We start from the raw sequence: 16,833 nt of genomic DNA on the forward strand, positions 1-16,833 counted from the left end.
GTCAGGACGGATGTGGAACTACGTCATCAGACGAATCCCCTTTAAAAGGGGGGATCCCCCTTTGTTCGCTCTCTCTACCTGGCTGCATCAAAGTAGCTACCTAGAGACGAAGAGCGCGCACACCTTCGGGAACAAAGCGGTATTGGTTCTGCACTCGAATCCTGTGCAGCACGCGACGCAAGAAGTAACTAGTTCGCTACTTTTATTTCTTTTGCGGAGTTCGCTAAAACCAATCGCTTCAGCTAGCCGACGATTAAGAACTGTTTGAACGTTCGCGCGACGGCCGGACCTCCGCGAGTTCATCTTAACGTCGACAGCGACCACTTCCCCGGGACACCACGCAACGGACCATCGAGGGACCGCCGATTGAACGGCCACCACAGCTTCCCCTGGACGGAGCAACGCGATCCAGCGGAACCTTCTTCACGAAAGCGCACGAAGGAGTCCGCCTCAAGAGGCTACCTGGCCTACTGCGCGGGCCGCGGACTGAACAACTCAAAGTAAGACTGTGCATCTGGGCAGACTTAGAACAATATCTTGTTTTACTGCTTTCTGTGTGCTTAGATCGATGCTTTGTGAACGCTTGTTTGCAGTGGTGTTTATAATCACGTTCATGTTAAACCGTACTCTGTTTAAGGCTTAAAGAGATATTCTGTTCAAAGCTTAAATAGGTATTCTGTTTAAACTTGTTCGATTATTTACACTGATTCTTTTATTTCGTATAACTGTTAAACGTGTGTCCCACTATACGCTCGTTGGGGCTGTATAGTGACCGACGATACCGTGTCTTAGTTGGAGGAAATTTGCGTTGTCTGTGGCTGTAGTGAGAACTCGGTTTAAGTTTCGCGCCATCGAGTTTCCCTTTTGTCTCAAAGATCTCCTCCCCCATACGCACGTACACACGCACGCGCATCCGCGCGCACTCGAAGACACGCACGCGCATCCGCGCGCACTCGAAGACACGCACGCGCATCCGCGCGCACTCGAATACACATCCACACACACACACCCGCATACCTACACACACACACACACACACACACACACTAGCCAACCCTCCTGTCCCCTTTGTTTGCTATGCTTTTATTACTATGCTTTGTGATCAATAAATGTTTTTATGTTTAAATACTGTCGTTTGAGTCGTTGCTTCTCTGTTACAACCTGAAGCCAGAACTATTATTTGAACTGTAACCTTCAGATTTATAGTTTGTTAATCAAACAATTTGGGCTACGGGAGTTGACCACAATTAGTGGCGACCTTAGTTAAATAAGTTTATATAAAATTTGGGTAAATTTAACACGGTCTGAACTCCCACCATTTCGTAGGTAATTTTATGAGACTGATTACTAAATAAATTTGGCCAGCACCTACACCTGTTCATGTTTTATTTACTGGTCTTCCTTTATCATCCATCTTGTATGCATTTCGCTGCTCTGGATGTGAGATGGCTGTTAGCCAGCAGTCTGCTTCCACTGTTATAAATCTATCGGTACTGTTCAGTGGGATGGCCAACCCGAGGCACTGCTGCCTGCTCATGGCCTGGTTCATCTGCTGATTTGCTGACACAAGAATGGCCTATGAGGCCCAAAGCTCTCTGTCTTTCCACATGTACTGTAGGTCAACCGTAATCACTGATCTGGAGGTGGTGGAGAAGGTGGAGGTGGTGGCAGTCTGCCGCCCCCAATGCCCCTGGCAACAGTGCCTGCAGGAAGGTCAGGGGAGCACCAGTTGCTGCAAAGCTGTGAGACCTCCATACAGATGGAGATGCTGTCTGACCTCCTGAGTGTTGGGGTGCTGGTATTCTGGAGTGTTTGTATTCTAGAGTGTTGGGGTGCTGGTATTCTGGAGTGTTGGGGTGCTGGTATTCTGCAGTGTTGGGTGCTGGTATTCTGGAGTGTTTGGGTACTGGGGTGGGGTATTAGGGTATTGGTATTTTCATGGTGCTGGAGTGTTTGTATTCTGGGGTACTGGTGTATTATTCTGAGGTGTTGGGGTTTTGGTATTCTGTGGTGCTGGAGAGATGGTATCCTTGGTGGTGTTTGGTATTCTGTAGTGCTGTGGAGATGGTATCCTCGGTGTTGAGGTGTTTGGCACCTGCCGCTAGGTACAGGGTAGTAAGGTGTGATTACTGTCCGGCAGGAAGGTCAGCTTCCCTGAGCTTTACCTCTACCAACCCCTGGTGAGTAGCGCTTTAATCTGATTTCAAAGATTTCACCAATGGCAGATAATGAAAGGTTATAAAATGTTTCCTGTGGAAGTAGAACAAGAAAATGGATGTGATGAGAATACAGAAGCAGTGCTGTACACTCTGTTCAGATGGAGCGCCCCCTACAGGATGGCCCTGGGACTGGGGGGCATTTCTCCTGCCTCTGGGGTCATTCCTCCGAGGTCTCTCATTCTTGACTGTTCATTGCTGCTCCACTGTCAGCTGCTGGGTTCTCTCTACACTGGGAGTATTGAGCTGCTCATAACGGCTACTCCACCTGCCCATAACGGCTACTCCACCTGCCCATAACGGCTACTCCACCTGCCCATAACGGCTACTCCACCTGCCCATAACGGCTACTCCACCTGCTCATAACGGCTACTCCACCTGCCCATAACGGCTACTCCACCTGCCCATAACGGCTACTCCACCTGCTCATAACGGCTACTCCACCTGCCCATAACGGCTACTCCACCTGCCCATAACGGCTACTCCACCTGCTCATAACGGCTACTCCACCTGCCCATAACGGCTACTCCACCTGCCCATAACGGCTACTCCACCTGCCCATAACGGCTACTCCACCTGCTCATAACGGCTACTCCACCTGCCCATAACGGCTACTCCACCTGCCCATAACGGCTACTCCACCTGCCCATAACGGCTACTCCACCTGCCCATAACGGCTACTCCACCTGCTCATAACGGCTACTCCACCTGCCCATAACGGCTACTCCACCTGCCCATAACGGCTACTCCACCTGCTCATAACGGCTACTCCACCTGCCCATAACGGCTACTCCACCTGCTCATAACGGCTACTCCACCTGCCCATAACGGCTACTCCACCTGCCCATAACGGCTACTCCACCTGCCCATAACGGCTACTCCACCTGCTCATAACGGCTACTCCACCTGCCCATAACGGCTACTCCACCTGCCCATAACGGCTACTCCACCTGCCCATAACGGCTACTCCACCTGCTCATAACGGCTACTCCACCTGCCCATAACGGCTACTCCACCTGCCCATAACGGCTACTCCACCTGCTCATAACGGCTACTCCACCTGCCCATAACGGCTACTCCACCTGCCCATAACGGCTACTCCACCTGCCCATAACGGCTACTCCACCTGCTCATAACGGCTACTCCACCTGCTCATAACGGCTACTCCACCTGCTCATAACGGCTACTCCACCTGCCCATAACGGCTACTCCACCTGCCCATAACGGCTACTCCACCTGCCCATAACGGCTACTCCACCTGCCCATAACGGCTACTCCACCTGCTCATAACGGCTACTCCACCTGCTCATAACGGCTACTCCACCTGCCCATAACGGCTACTCCACCTGCCCATAACGGCTACTCCACCTGCCCATAACGGCTACTCCACCTGCTCATAACGGCTACTCCACCTGCTCATAACGGCTACTCCACCTGCCCATAACGGCTACTCCACCTGCCCATAACGGCTACTCCACCTGCCCATAACGGCTACTACCCTGCTTTCTGCAGTTTTCTGTAGTTTTTGCTCTAACATTCACTGTATCCAGTGTTTAAATTCAAACCCTGTAACTAACACAGATCCTCATTAACAGTTCCATGGAGTGAAAATAAAATGCAGATTAAAAGCATGTTATGTGTCTGTGTGTTATCTCTGTTGTTTAATGTGTTTGTGTCAATGTGCTATACACAGTATGAATGTGTGTGTGTATGTGTGAACGTGTGTATGTGTAGTATAATCGTATATGTGTAGTGTGTGTGCGTGTGCATCGTGTCTGTATTGTGTGTGTTTGATAAGTTCCCTTTTCAATAGAAACATGTTTCTTGGCCTCCCTGCTACTTTTTGAGGATAAAAAAAATTTAATTGAACCACAGAAATCTTATTCGATTCCATGGACTGCTGTGAGTTTCCTGTGATCAAACAAATTGCTGTTTGAAATACCTGTGGCCCGCAAATACCTCAGACTGATAAAACCTCTCTTTATACTCCTCGAGGAGAGCTGGCTCCATTAGACACCCGACCAGGAAAGCACTTATCACAGGGAGGCAGGGATCAGTTAGTGAGCACAGGACATGTATGCAGGGGGGATTAGCTGAACTGATCCCATCTGACAGGCAGAACTATTTGAAAGTCAGAACAATCCCAGCAGGTGGGGTATCTGTGGCCTGTGTGGTAGGGGGAGCGATGTAATATCCTGTTCAGAGATACAGGAGTGGGTGAGTGTGTCCCTACACAGCAGGACCTCTGGACTGATAACACCACAGCAAACAGGCCTTAATATCATATTTCTGTACTATCGCTCTAATTCTGTCTCACTCTCTACTGTCTCGCTAAAACCGTCTCTCTCTACTGTGCAATTCCGTCTCTCCTCTATCTCACTATATTGTCTGTGTAATTCTGTCTCTGCTCTGTTTGTGTAATACTGACTGTGATAATCACAGTAATATAATACTGTGATAATTTCTCACTCATACAGGTTTTTAGTTTTGGTTTATTTTGTTTTTTTATTGGTTTATTCTATTCAAACACATATTTTTGAATAGTCCTATGGATGCTCACAACCTGCAGACGCGAGTCATGTGTGGATTCACTTGCTCTTAAGTCCATAAGTGTTTGTTTGTCTTCAGTGATGTGGTGGTGTACTGGGTGGGGTTGTGTGGGGTATGTGAAGGGGGATGTGGTGGTGGTGGTGTTTGGAGGGTGGTGGTGTATGATGCTCTGTAGCTCCTCCCACTCTGACTCTGTCTGAATCGTCCTTCCATGAGGGACGTGTGTGTGTCACTCGTCAGTTTTGAAGTTGGGATGTGTTGTAGTAAAGGCACTCCTCATACCTCTGTAATCTGTAATAAAGTCTCCTTCATTTAATGCTTCCAGTATGACTTCTTAGCTGAGATTTGTTGCTGTGGAAACGGGCAATGAGAGAAACTCCAGCCGCCTTTGAGGCGATGTGTGATTTATTCTATCTTGCATGTTGATTTGTGAAGGCCAGACTCTGTGGTGCAAGTGCTCTCTCTTTAATTTCTGTGCTCAGTGAAGTTTGTAGTGTGGAATTAAGAATTAGTCATCCAGTGTAAGCTCCAGGGATGTAGAGGGGCTCCGAGCTTCACTCAGCGTAAACACCCCCCCAAGCTCCAGGAATGGAGAGACACTTCCTGGCTCACCAGGACCTCCTCCACCCCCTGGATGAGCACTGCTAAACACACTGGTCCTGCCACACAGCGCAGATAATTATCTGCACTTTTGTAATTACTCTAAAGCAAAACTGTGCTAGATACAAAGTAGACAGTAGTCAGGCATATAGCCCTGCTTAAACAGCAGTTTAATAATTCTAATATATATATATATATATATATATATATATATATATATATATATATATATATATATATATATATATATATTATGGCAAGTCGTTCAGGAAAAAACTATATATATAGAATGACTGCTAAGTCTGAATAAATGGAATGAAGTCTGAATATATGGAATGAAACCTGAGAATATTGAATGAAAGTCTGAATATATGGAATGAAACCTGAGAATATGGAATGAAAGTCTGAATATATGGAATGAAAGTCTGAATATATGGAATGAAAACCTGAATATATGGAATGAAAGTCTGAATATATGGAATGAAGTCTGAGAATATGGAATAAAAGTCTGAATATACGGAATGAAACCTGAGAATATGGAATGAAAGTCTGAATATATGGAACGGAAGTCTATATATATATATTATGGCAAGTCTTTCAGGAAAAAACTATATATATAGAATGACTGCTAAGTCTGAATAAATGGAATGAAACCTGAGAATATGGAATGAAGAATATGGAGTGTCCCTGTGTTTGCGTGTCTGTTCTGTGTCCCTGTGTTTGTGTGTCTGTTCTGTATCCCTGTGTTTGCGTGTCTGTTCTGTGTCCGTGTTTTTGCGTGTCTGTTTTGTGTCCCTGTGTTTACGTGTCTGTTCTGTGTCCCTGAGTTTGCGTGTCTGTTCTGTGTCCCTGTGTTTGCGTGTCTGTTGCGTGTGTCTGTGTTTGCGTGTCTGTTCTGTGTCCCTGTGTTTGCGTGTCTGTTCTGTGTCCCTGTGTTTGCGTGTCTGTTGCGTGTGTCTGTGTTTGTATGTCTGTTCTGTGTCCCTGTGTTTGCGTGTCTGTTCTCTGTCCCTGTGTTTGCGTGTCTGTTCTGTGTCCCTGTGTTTGCGTGTCTGTTGCGTGTGTCTGTGTTTGCGTGTCTGTTCTGTGTCCCTGTGTTTGCGTGTCTGTTCTGTGTCCCTGTGTTTGCGTGTCTGTTGCGTGTGTCTGTGTTTGTATGTCTGTTCTCTGTCCCTGTGTTTGCGTGTCTGTTCTGTGTCCCTGTGTTTGCGTGTCTGTTCTCTGTCCCTGTGTTTGCGTGTCTATTCCATAATCTTTGCTGCATTGGGAAGTGTGTGTTCTTCTCCCTCATATACCCATTGCTGCATGGTGAGCGTGGGGGCCAGAAGAGTGTCTTCTCTCACACAGTAGCTCCTCCCCCAACAGTGGCCCCTCCCCCAGGAGCTCCTCTATTATTCCCCCAGGCTGATATTGCCCTCCTGTCCCCCACTTAACTAGGCCATTTGCTGCCTCTGACTCAGCACTTGTAGCGCTGCTGCCTGGGGCTGTTTTCAGATGGCACAGGTCTTCAGCTCCCCCAACATGAGCCACAACGACATAAACCCTGTTCCCCCGGTGCTCTAGTGAGGGACGACGCTCTATGGAGAAGTGCTGCAGAGAGAGGCTCACAGTGAAGCTATGTCTCTCCCCGCCAACCCTGTATCAACCCTGGACCAACCCTGTGTTAATACTGGACCAACCCAGGGCCACCCCTGTGTTAATACTGGACCAACCCAGGGCCACCCCTGTGTTAATACTGGACCAACCCAGGGCCACCCCTGTGTCAATGCTGGACTAACCCTGGGCCAACCCTGTGTCAACGCTGGACTAACCCAGGGGCACCCCTGTGTCAACGCTGTGTCAATGCTGTGTCAACCCTGGGCCAACCCTGGTCTATCCTGTGTCAAACCTGGTCTATCCTGTGTCAACCCTGGTCTATCCCTGGTGTATCCCTGGTCTATCCTGTGTCAACTCTGGTCTATCCCTGGTCTATCCTGTGTCAACTCTGGTCTATCCCTGGGCTGGTCAGGGAGACTGTTTGCCTGCCCAGAATCCCTGCACATTTCCTTCTCTATAAAGCACTGAAGCTGTTTAGGTATTGGCAGAGGGAGTGTGATTTATTCTGTTCATGCTGAAGAAAAGCCTTCCATCACAAATTAGGTCGTGAGCAGGTGTGTGTCAGCTTGTCGGAGTACACGGCCTCCTTCAGATTTATTGTTTCCTGATTGAAGTGAAAAGACCCTGTGTGAGCTTTAATAATGCACCCGGCACAGAGCCAGCGGCCTGGTGCTACACTCTGCCTGCACGAGCCCGTGTACACTTCACTCCTGCTCAAGACACACTTGCTTGATAACGAGATGACAGGGTACACGAAGCAATTAGCTGCTCGATTGGGTGACTGTCACGCTCTCTGCAGAGCAGGTGTGAAGGATTTGCAGTTTTTGACAGTGTTCTAGAGTGATAATTTTGCTTTAACCTTTTAAAAATTATACAAAAATGAGACTTTTTTTTCTTTTGCAAAACAAAGTCTTTTGCAACTGTAATTGTATAGTGGGTAGCCAGTATATAAATCTAAGCACATCTGGACTCATTTCAACACCACTATACAGAAGATCCGTGGTTCAGATTTAATGTGGTTCTACTTCAGTCACCTCTGAGTGTGATTGCAGTGTGTGGGGATACTCCTGTGTGTGGGGATACTCCTGTGTGTGGGGATACTTCTGTGTGTGGGGATACTCCTGTGTGTGGGGGCACTCCTGTGTGTGGAGATACTCCTGTGTGTGGGGATACTCCTGTGTGTGGGGATACTCCTGTGTGTGGGGGCACTCCTGTGTGTGGGGATACTCCTGTGTGTGGGGATACTCCTGTGTGTGGGGATACTCCTGTGTGTGGGGGCACTCCTGTGTGTGGGGATACTCCTGTGTGTGATGGTGATATGTAGGTGTAGGTATTTTCCATGTGTTCACCTCTGAGTGTGACTGCAGTGTGTGGGTACTATGGGTGGAGACCCCTGTGTGCATCAGGTCAACATCTCCATCCTTTTCTGTGATTGGTCTTGTTAAGAGCGTTGGTAACACTTTATATTGTTTACTTACTAACATGAAGTAATGCTTTAGTTAACATGAACAACACATGAAGTAACACATTAACAGTAATGAACTAATATTAAGTAAACATGTAACAGTTGCAGCTCCTGTTTTGGCTCTTTGTTGCTCGCACCTTTTTGGTGCGACCTTAAGGGTATATATTACATTGTACTGATTTACATACATAAGTAATGAGTAACTTAGAAATATCCAGAATCAGCATAGGAACTGAAGTGTGTCCATACTGTTTTTAGCTCTTTAGTCCCTTTTGCTCCAAACTAAAACAGTAAAGCTCTAAAAAGGTGCGAGCAACAAAGAGCCAAAACAGGAGCCGCAACTGTTACATGTTTACTTAACGTTAGTTCATTACTGTTAATGTGTTACTTCATGTGTTGTTCATGTTAACTAAAGCATTACTTCACGTTAGTAAGTAAACACTTAATGTAATGTAAAGTGTTACCAGAGGGTTTACTGTGTTTGGTGTTGTGGGTGTGTGTTGGTTAGAGGGTTGTGTTGGAGGGTGTTAGATGGTTTCCTGTGATAGGTGTTGCCTCACAGTGAGAGTGAGTGCTTTGTCATTGTTTTAACTCCCTGGGGCTGATGGTCTCACTGCTGGCTGTCATGTTGGTCTGTTAAACTGAGCTCTCACTCTCATTACGTTCCACTCAGTGTTCTCTTATGCACCTGTGTTCTCATCTGGATCTCTCATGAACCTGCCTTAGCAGCATGTAGTGTTCAGCGAGTTTGTGGTTATCCCACGGCGTTGGTCTTTGAAGTGTATGGGTCTACTATCATTCATCCACATGTAATTCAGTGCCAATGCATTCTGATTATTTGTTTAACATCAGAGTCCAGAAGGATTTCAGATGCAGCTGTTCGAGCTGCTCCACGCGTGTGGTCACATGATCTGCCCTTTGCCATTTCCTCAGTGTTTGGTTCAGATTTTCGTAATATAACAATGTTCAGTTTCTGGTTTTTTGACAGTTTGAACCTCACTTGCTAGGGGGAAAGGCGTCTGTAGAGAGAAGCTTGTGGAATCAAATTCAGGTCAGGTTCTGTGATCCAGAGCAGATTACTTTTATTTCATACACCACCAGCACGGCGACATTTCACAGACCATACAGCTGTAGAAAAAAAGAAAAACGGCCAATAAAATCAGCTGTGTTGAATGAACCCCTGGGTTTTACCCCCTCTGAGGTTTTACCCCCTGCCCTGTTCATCTGAGGCAGAGCTGCTGAGGTAATTTAACACGGCTAGGGTTAATTCAGCTCCACACCGTCTCACTTTCTGTCTGCCCAGATCCATTTGGGCAGATGACATGCTGTTGTTCTCAGGAGTGCTTTAGCCCAGTGAAAGTGACAGAATTAACTTCTCTGGACCCCAAGGCGAAGAATTCGAGTATTGATGCCTGTGTGATTTTGCTAATGGTGCTGGCAGACTGATCACTTAATTAAGGGAAAATGGTAAAGGGAACCTTGGTGTGTGTGTGTAACATCGGTCTGTTGGATGTGTGAGTAACATCATTCTGTTGGTTGTGTGTAACGTCAGTCTGCTGGTTGTGTAAAACCTTTAGAATTCTGCTTGCTGTGTTCACTAACATTCATTAACATTAATGTTAACATTAACATTCATTTCAGAAACAGGTGTATAAATGGCAGAAGAGTGGAGTTGCACTCTGAGGTGGAGTCTCCTACTTCCACCAGGAGACATTTGAGCTTGGATCCTCCTCTCACCCTCCTCTGCTTGTAGGAGAAACGTCCCCTGGTAAGACAGACCTAGGAGCTGTTTGGGGTGGGGGGTGGTGAGGGTAATGCCATCAGGCCATGCAGTTCTAAATCCGTCATTTGTGAGAGATTTGGACAGAGTCTCAGCTCTGATTTACTGCATTCTTAACACTTTCCACTCCAGCTTCAGCTGACCAAAGGTTCACACCTCCCCCTCTCCACACCTCCAGTATTCCAACTCCCCCTCTCCACACCTCCAGTATTCCACCTCTCCCTCTCCACACCTCCAGTATTCCACCTCTCCCTCTCCACACCTCCAGTATTCCAACTCTCCCTCTCCACACCTCCAGTATTCCAACTCCCCCTCTCCACACCTCCAGTATTCCAACTCCCCCTCTCCACACCTCCAGTATTCCAACTCCCCCTCTCCACACCTCCAGTATTCCTTCTTTTCTGTCTCTCCTCTCCTCTTTTTCTATCTTTGTCTTCTTTTCCTCCCTATTTCCTCACTCTCCCTCCCTCTCCTCTCTCTCTCCCTCTCTCTCTCTCTTACTCTTCCCTCTCTCTCTCTCTCTCTCTCTCTCTCTCTCTCTCTCTCCCTCTCCCTCCCTCCCTCCAAACTTATCAACTCATCCCACATTTCTCTTTATGTTCCTAAGCTGGACAAGCTGAGGGGATATTTAGGTGGACAAGCGCCAGTGGGCTGTGAAAGTGAAATTGAAGCCCATTTACAGACACATGAAGTCGGACTGTTATCTGCAGAGTCTGGGCTACGTGCAGCTCCGAGCTGCTCCCAGCAGAGCACAGTCACACCAACGGCTGCTTCTACATCCTGATAAGTGAATTCCATCTCAGCAGGCGTGGTCAGACTCCGGGCCAAGCGGGTGATGGCTCTGATTGGAGTTTTTGTGTCTGCGTGCGTGCGTGTGTGTGTGTGTATGTGTGTGTGTGTGTGTGTGTGTGTGTGTGTGTGTGTGTGTGTGTGTGTGTGTGAGAGACAAATACAAACACAGCTGCTTATCTCTCTGCAGTGTGTTTGTGACGGTACAAAGGCACAGAACGGCCACACGACTTACCAGATATTTTCGAACACCTGCTGTAGTGTCAAAGATGAACCCAACAAATAACAGCTCATGCTGGAGAAATTGTGGAGCACACATCGCAAATCATACTCATATATTTTGGTCATGCCCTAAATTGCAGAATTTTTGGAAGCAGATACACGACACTCTTAAAGATGTTTTTCAGCAGAACATACCACAGGACCCCACAGTGGCTCTACTGGGAGTGATACCAGACGGTGTTATTGGAAGACCAAAAAAATATTTGTTGGGAATCTTGTTTACGGTGGCCTTAAAATGTGTTACTTTAAAATGGATGAATCCAGACCCTCCAACATATAATTTATGGATACAAAAGTTGCAGGAGGTTTATCACATGGAGAAAATAACACTTACACTACGGCTTCAAAAACTGCTTTTTATTAAGCGATGGAGTCCTGTGATTGATCTAATTACAATGTAAATGATTTGTCTTCACGAGCTAACGGATGATTAAATGTCTAAGGTATATGCTCTGTGCCCATATAACCTGGGTTGATTTAAAGTGGCTATACATTGTTGGAGTGAAAATTATATTATTTTATCTCTCTTATTCCTCATATTTCTTTTTTCCCCTGTTTTTACTTTTATTTTCACTTTATTATCTTTTGATCTGTGTTGTACATACTTGAAAAAGTGAATTTGTATGAAACTATATTTTGAGGAATTGAAAAATAAAAATTAAGTTTAAAAAAAAAAGAACGGCCACACGACAAAAATAAAATAATTCAGCAGGCGAGAGAGATGTGGGCGAAGGCGTTTTCCAGGAAACAGCCATTATTCTCCAGAATGGTGCAGATGTCCTTGCGTTGTTACTCGTGTAGTGATGAAGACTGCTCATCACTCCTAAACACTCTTCCTCACGTCTTCCTCACGTCTGTCCTTCACTTAGTGGTTGATCTGCCAGTCCCACCAGAACATTCAGCATCAGATCAGAAGCTGTCCCCTGTCCCCTGGACATCTGTCCCCGGGACATCTGTAAAAAAAAACCTTCTAAGAAATAATATCTTTTCGACATAGAGTCGAATGCATCCAATTCATCGTTATTTCTGTGTCCTGGTGAAGGAGGGTGAGTTCGTTACTCCGTGTAGCTTTAATATGGAGAGCATGTGGTGGATGTTGCCATGGTGCGAGAAGTTATAAATTCCAGCAACAGCTTATGTTGAGTTTTATTCTCACTTTATCAACTCTGGGAAACTGCAAATTAACAATGCCAGTCACCACTCGGCCTCACGTTCCACGTCCCGCCGTCGACAGTACTGCTCAAATCCTTTACTTCATTATTCTGATGCAGGTGCTCATCTGAGATAATTGTGTCTTTATATAGCGCTGTGATGTAGTCCACACGGGTCGTACTCAGTGCCGCCCGGATAAGCACCAGCGAGGGGAGATTAGATCAAAGCACATGGAGCCTTTCAGAAATCTCACTGTCTGGATTTGTTGCTTTTCAATTTCATCTGAAGTTACAACACATCATTGATCCATGGGTTCTTCCCTAGGTGTGTGTGTGTGTGTGTGTGTGTGTGTGTGTGTGTGTGTGTGAGTGAAAGATATGCATAAAAAGTGTAAGTGTATATACCCACACACATACGTGTACACACACACACACACACACACACACACACACACACACACACACACACATGCTGTTGGCGCTGTCCGCTGGAGTTTGACTGTTTTTGGGGTCTGTTCAGCATTCAGCTCTGTGCTTCAGAGCCTCAGGCTAAATGTGGGTTAAGCTGCACTGTGACATTTCAGCTGTGCATAATTTGCCCGTGTGCCCAGCACCCTGTGTTCCCCGGACTATTACACAAACTGAAGAGGCGCTGTGAAATTGGGTGTCCATGATGTCACTTAATATATGATTCATGCTTAGAGAAAACAACAATGTCCAGAAATTCTGCAGTTTCCATCAGGATGACTAAAGTTGTGTGTGTGTGTGTGTGTGTGTGTGTGTGTGTGTGTGTGTGTGTGTGTGTGTGTGTGTGTGTGTGTTTGTCTGTGTGCGTGTGTGTGCGTGCGTGCATGTGTGTGTGTGTGTCCTCAGTGGCCAGAGGGTCATGTTTCCTTGCTGTTATTCAGGTCTTAGTGGGCACTAAAGCATTTCTAAAGATAGTCAATAATGCACCTTCAGATGAAGTGTAGGTGAAGTGGCTTAATTCAGGTCAATTGTGTGTGTGTTTGTGTGTGTATGTGTGTGTGTGTTTGTGTGTGTGTGTGTGTGTGTGTGTGTGTGTGTGTGTGTGTGTGTGTGTGTGTGTGTGTAGCACACTTTGCTCTGCAGTTCTTCTCTCTCTTGCTCCGCCCCCCTCCCCCCCATTGTCAGGGATGCTTTAAGTTCACAAAGGTTTCTTGTCAAGCTGTTTCTAAGCATTTGTCTCCATGGTGATGGAGGGAAGCGGAGGAGAGAAATCTAAGAGTGTTTAAAATGTCCTTTTTATTAAGAACTTGGATCTTCACACAGTAAGCATGCAGACAGAGGGGAGTTCTCTCCTCTCCATCTCTTCTCCTCCTCTTCTCTCCTTCTCTCCATCTCTCCTCCACTTCTCTCATTCTCTCTTCCTCTTGGTTACTGCATTTCTCTCAGTAGCCCCATCAAATGGCATGATGTTCTTCTCACTGCAGCCCAGGGGTCTCTGTAACCATGGTGGTCTCTGTTACCACGGGGGTCTCTGTTATTATGGTGGTCTCTGTTACCACGGGGGTCTCTGTTACTATGGGGGTCTCTGTTACCATGGGGGGGGGTCTGTTACTACGGGGGTCTCTGTTACCACTGGGGGGGTCTGTTACTTCGAGGGTCTCTGTTACCACTGGGGTCTCTGTTACCATGGGGGTGTCTGTTACCACTGGGGTCTCTGCTATCATGGGGGTCTCTTTTACTACGGGGGTCTCTGTAACCATGGTGGTCTCTGTTACCACGGGGGTCTCTGTTACCATGGGGGTCTCTGTTACCACTGGGGTTTCTGTTACCATGGGGGTCTCTGTTACCACGGGGGTCTCTGTAAACATGGTGGTCTCTGTAAACATGGTGGTCTCTGTTACCACGGGGGTCTCTGTTACCACGGGGGTCTCTGTTACTACGGGGGTCTCTGTTACCACGGGGGCCTCTGTTACCACGGTGGTCTCTGTCTGGTGCTTTTCCACCGCTCATTAACGCCTCGTTGACATGTTCCTTCACATACCCTTCAGTTTCCTACAGACGTCAATGGGAGGTGTTCTGCTCTGTGTGGACTCCTGCACATGTCCAGGTGGCTCTCTCGTCAGCTTCATCCACATGGAGCAGTGCAGGACACACTCATCACACAGCACTGCTCAGCTCAGCAGTATTGCAGTTTTTTGCTTGATCTGTCAAACGTGAGTATGGAGAGATGAGCTCGTAATCCCCACACATAACATTAGCAGCACACAATGGCCTGTCGTTAATCTCACCCACCAGAAGGCCATGAGTGTCACCCACTCTTAGTCTAATTTACCTTGCCAGAATAACAGTTGTCTAAACTGGAATGTTGAATGTGCGCGCTGTGTTGAACGTGCGCGCTGTGTTGAACGTGCGCGCTGTGTTGAAAGTGCGCACTGTGTTGAACGTGCGCTCTGTGTTGAACGTGCGCGCTGTGTTGAACGTGCGCGCTGTGTTGAACGTGCGCGCTGTGTTGAATGTGTGTTGTTTCTCTCATACTATTGCCTGTGACTCACAACTTCCAACTTAGACCTTATAATTAAAACTAATCCAGCATACAAATGTGGGAGGTAAAACTCACATTTGTATGCTGATTTAAAGTTTATGGCTTCATGCATCTAGATAAGTGTGTGTGTTCTAGACTAGAAGCTAAGCCTCTTAAAGTCTGGAGCTGTTTGGCCGTGTGGGGCTGATGGGATGAGCCAGGACCGAGTCTGCTGAGCTTCCCCACCAGACCACTGCGTCCTCCACCGGCCATTTAAGCTTCTTAGAGAACCCAGGGGCTCGATGGGATGTGGCTTTGAGGTTTGACGTGTCATCAAATGATGTTTATGCAAAGTGAAGAAGTCTTATTGAACAGCACGCTTCTTTTAAAATGACAAAATATTTTTTTTGAGTTGATTGTTTAGCGCGTGCGATGATCTCTGCAGCTCACGCCTGCCTGCTCCAGTCATGCTCTCATTAGGTAATATACTCTCATATACTCTCATTAGGTAATATACTCTCATATACTCTCATTAGGTAAGATACTCTCATGTACTCTCATTAGGTAATATACTCTTATGTACTCTCATATACTCTCATTAGGTAATATACTCTCATGTACTCTCATTAGGTAATATACTCGTATGTGCTCTCATTAGGTATTTATTATACTCTCATATATTCTCAATAGGTAATATACTCTCATTAGGTAATATACTCTCATATACTCTCATTAGGTAATATACTCTCGTTAGGTAATGGATCCAGATCAATCACAGAGACCCCGAGTAGGCATCTTAATTCAGGGGGACGGACCTATTTCAGCCTTGGCCTCAAGGAAACATTGACTGTGCCATCAATAATAATTAAGAACATGGCAATTAAAATTTGATCCAATAACATTTGTTAAACAAGAATGTGTTTTACTAATGGCTACCAGCCCAGAGCACTGGTTTGACAAACGTATGGACTGTCCGTCATTGAGCAGTAAAGTCAGGAGTTGTCAGTGTGTGGCTCTGTTTGTGTGGCTTCACCAACTGCTTGTGAAGCTGATACTGGTACTGCTCATCCAGGGATTCATGAAGAGGAGGGAAATGGTTCTCCTCTTCAGCCTTCTGAGGTGAGGTTATCATGGGTGGGGTCTCTGGGTGTAGAGGCTGGGTGGAGTAACACAACCCCACCCTTTGCTTCCCTCCACACGACAATGTAATGGAGTCATAAACCTTGAATCCTGATTGATTGAGGTAAATCAGACAAGCAGAAAAGGCCAATCCCATTACCCAATGTCTCGCCCCACGGCCTTCTGGGATTATTTAAGTTTTATAAGATGATGTTTAATGATTACAAGAGTCTATCTTCATGCCCTCATGACTACCTTAGAGGAGGTGATGGTGATTTTAGCTGTGGGAGAACAGTGGCAGGACAAAAGAGCCATCATAGATACCATCTTAGATACCAGTGTAGATAATGCTTTAGATACCAGCATCGATACCAGCATCAATACCAGTGTAGACAAAACTGTAGATATTGTGTGGTTGCCTTGTGGGTGTGACCATGGCGTGGTTGTCATGTGGGTGTGGCCGTGGTGTGGTTGCCATGTGGGTGTGGCCGTGGTGTAGTTGCCGGTGTGGGTGTGGCCGTGGTGTGGTTGCCGGTGTGTGTGTGGTCGTGGTGTGGTTGCTGTGTGGGTGTAGAAAAATTAAGCACTAGTATAATCTACAAGGAAACATTGTGATGGATTATATAATTATACAATAATATATTAATTATATTTCATTTATTGAGCCCCTGGAATAACATACGTCACACTTTGTAAAATATTATATTACATTATATATATATCAGTAGCGAACCGTGACCTTTAAACCTGGGCCCGCTACCCCCCCCCCCCCTCCCCCCCGAAATTTTTTTTTTCCT

The sequence above is a fragment of the Brachyhypopomus gauderio genome, chromosome 4 (genome assembly GCF_052324685.1).
Source record: "Brachyhypopomus gauderio isolate BG-103 chromosome 4, BGAUD_0.2, whole genome shotgun sequence".
In the NCBI taxonomy this organism is placed as follows: Eukaryota; Metazoa; Chordata; class Actinopteri; order Gymnotiformes; family Hypopomidae; genus Brachyhypopomus; species Brachyhypopomus gauderio.